This window comes from Scyliorhinus torazame, chromosome 28, assembly GCF_047496885.1.
Source record: "Scyliorhinus torazame isolate Kashiwa2021f chromosome 28, sScyTor2.1, whole genome shotgun sequence".
NCBI classification, from domain to species: domain Eukaryota; kingdom Metazoa; phylum Chordata; class Chondrichthyes; order Carcharhiniformes; family Scyliorhinidae; genus Scyliorhinus; species Scyliorhinus torazame.
The window spans coordinates 1,437,501-1,440,000 of record NC_092734.1 but is presented as its reverse complement, the minus strand read 5'-3'; the positions used below and the strand labels follow the sequence as shown (position 1 = coordinate 1,440,000).

At 51.6% G+C, this 2,500-nt stretch overlaps 1 pseudogene; it reads right to left on the bottom strand.

The window, feature by feature from the left end:
- The window catches only part of LOC140403709 (28S ribosomal RNA), an 8,327-nt pseudogene that overhangs the window by 2,041 nt on the left and 3,786 nt on the right, over positions 1-2,500 (bottom strand).

Below are 2,500 nucleotides of genomic sequence, written 5' to 3'. Positions count from 1 at the left end.
CTTCACAAACGGGCAGCCACCCGAGATGTGTGATAGCGTCTCATTTGGTGCCTCGCACCTTCTGCACGCTTTAACAGAGTTTGGACGTCCCCTTGATAGGGTAGTCCGTGTGGGATAAAGGTTGGTGCGGAGCAACAGGTTATTTATCAGTCGGTACGACTTCATTTCATGGAAGGTTCTGATCCAAGTACTGGATATGTTATCATTCTGATAGTATGTGATGCCAGCGCCCTGGCTGATCAGGTTTTTCCACTTTTCGAACTCCCACTCTCTCCACGCGGCGTACCGGTTCACCGGCTTGTCTCGGGGCCGGACTTGGTCTCCCACCATGGGCAATGTCGCCTCAACAGGATTTCCGGGGTCCTCTTCGTCCGGGTTGCAATCTGACTTGCTGGCAAGGAAGTCCTCGACTTCCTTTAGGACTTTGAGCATACGCAGTCCCCCGATGGTGTCAGTATTGCATTCGTCCCGGTACTGGAAGGACGCCCTTATGATCCTGTCTGTGGACTTCTCGAGTGCTTCTCTTTTGCGAACGATCGCGGATGGTATTTGCACTTCGAGTTTGGGCATTCCCAGACCACCACTCCTGTTTCTCGAGTACAGGAGTCCGTCGGTTACGTGCGGGGGAAGGTGTAGGAGTTCTTTCGTGGCATTCCGGATGATCTGGTCCAGTTTACGGAGCGTATTCTGCGATACCTCTGAAAGGATCAAATGATAATACAACCTGGGGATGACATGGGTCTTTAGGACCTCGATTTTCTGTGCCGGTCGGAGAGCCGCCGCCTGTAAAGCACTAGTCCAGGCTTTGAGCTTTTCCGACCACTCCCCTTCTGTCACGCCAGCCCATGGGTCTATTCTGGCTCCCAGGTACTTCTCTGTGTCACCTGGGGGGATGTACGCGATGACCTCATTCCCGAGCTTCCAGTTTTCGCAATGGTTGTATCTGAAGGTTTTCGCTTTGTGGGTAAAGAAATAACCTTTGGTCTTATTGATATTAATCGCTAAGCCCGTATTTGTGCAAAAGGACTGGAGGAGCTTCAGGTTTTTGTCCATCCCTGCGTGAGAGTCACTCAGAAGGGCTATGTCATCCGCGAAGGCCAACGCCGAGCAGTTTACTCGGCCCTCTCCCAGGGGCATGGCTACCCCTGAGTTGGCCTCCTCCAGGGAGCATATCAATGGATCCAGAGCAATGTTGAATAGGATTGGCGAGAGTGGGTCTCCTTGCTTGACACCCCTCTCTATGCTTATTTCACGAGTTTTGGTTTTGTTACCTTCAACTCTTGTGGTATTGCCAGTATATAGGTCTGCGACCATTGTTATAAAATCTGATGGTAGCTGCACTCTTTGTAGTGCCTTCACAATGAGTTTGTGCCCAACCGAGTCGAACGCCTTGGCCAGATCGACAAAGACAACTGCGAGTCCCTTTCTGTTCTTTTTCGCTCCCTTGTTGATGTTATCAAGGATTGCAATGTTTTCATTGCACCCGGGAGTAGCTGCTAGGAAACCCTTCTGACGCGGGTTGATCCACACTGTCTCGCTGAGACGTTTCGCCATGATCTTCGTGAATAGGCGCAGCAGCATAGGACCGATGGTAATCGGACGCCAGTTGTCAATGTCTTTCAGGCGTTCTTGATCCTCGCACTTAGGAATCAAGACCGTTCGACTTTTTTTGAGCGATTCGGGGATCGTCGCCGATTTTAACCAAAGGGAGAAGAGCCGAGGAATCCGTGTATCATCCTCGTCATGTATTGCCTGGATGTCTATCAATGTCATGCCATCCGGGCCGGGCGCGCTTTTGTCTTTCACGCCCTTGATCGCTTTCGTTACCTCTTCTTCCTCAATTGGTCTCATCAGCTCCCCCCTATCAATATTGCCTTTGTACTTAGCGAACTTGCTCACGTTCGCCTTATTATTGGGTTTCGATAGCTTCTCTCGAAAACACTTTTCGAGCTCCTCTATGGGTAGAGGACAAGTGTGTGTGGATGGGGCGCCCATGATTTGACGGGCCAGTTGGCGCCTATTGTTTTTATAGAGCAGCTGTGTCGCTCTAAAGGCTGCTTTCCGGGTGGCCAACCTTTTCCGTGCGCCGCTATTAACGTTGCACGTCTCTTTCCGTTTCCGTTCTTTCTGACCTCTTGGAGGCCCTTGAGCTTTCTGGGGTTTCTTTCCCCTTGTTAACAGCAAATCCGTTATACTCTCCACTATCCCAATGCCCTTCGCCCGGCTGGTGGGGTTGTTCCTCACGCCCAGTAACTGTTCAGCTTTCGCTAGCTGTTCATCCACATCCCTATGTCTAGGGGTGGGCTTCGGAGGTCTTATCACTCTTTGTGGGCGTGGGTTCGACGTTTCGGGGCTGCTCGTCTCCCCTTCAGGCTCGGGTGCTGGGACATCTTCCGCAAGATGGTCCTCAGCGTCTGGGGCCACCGTTTGCGTTCTCGGCAGGAATCTGCGTTTGTCTGAGATTTGTTTCGCAGACTTGGTTGTCAAACTTGCGGCGATC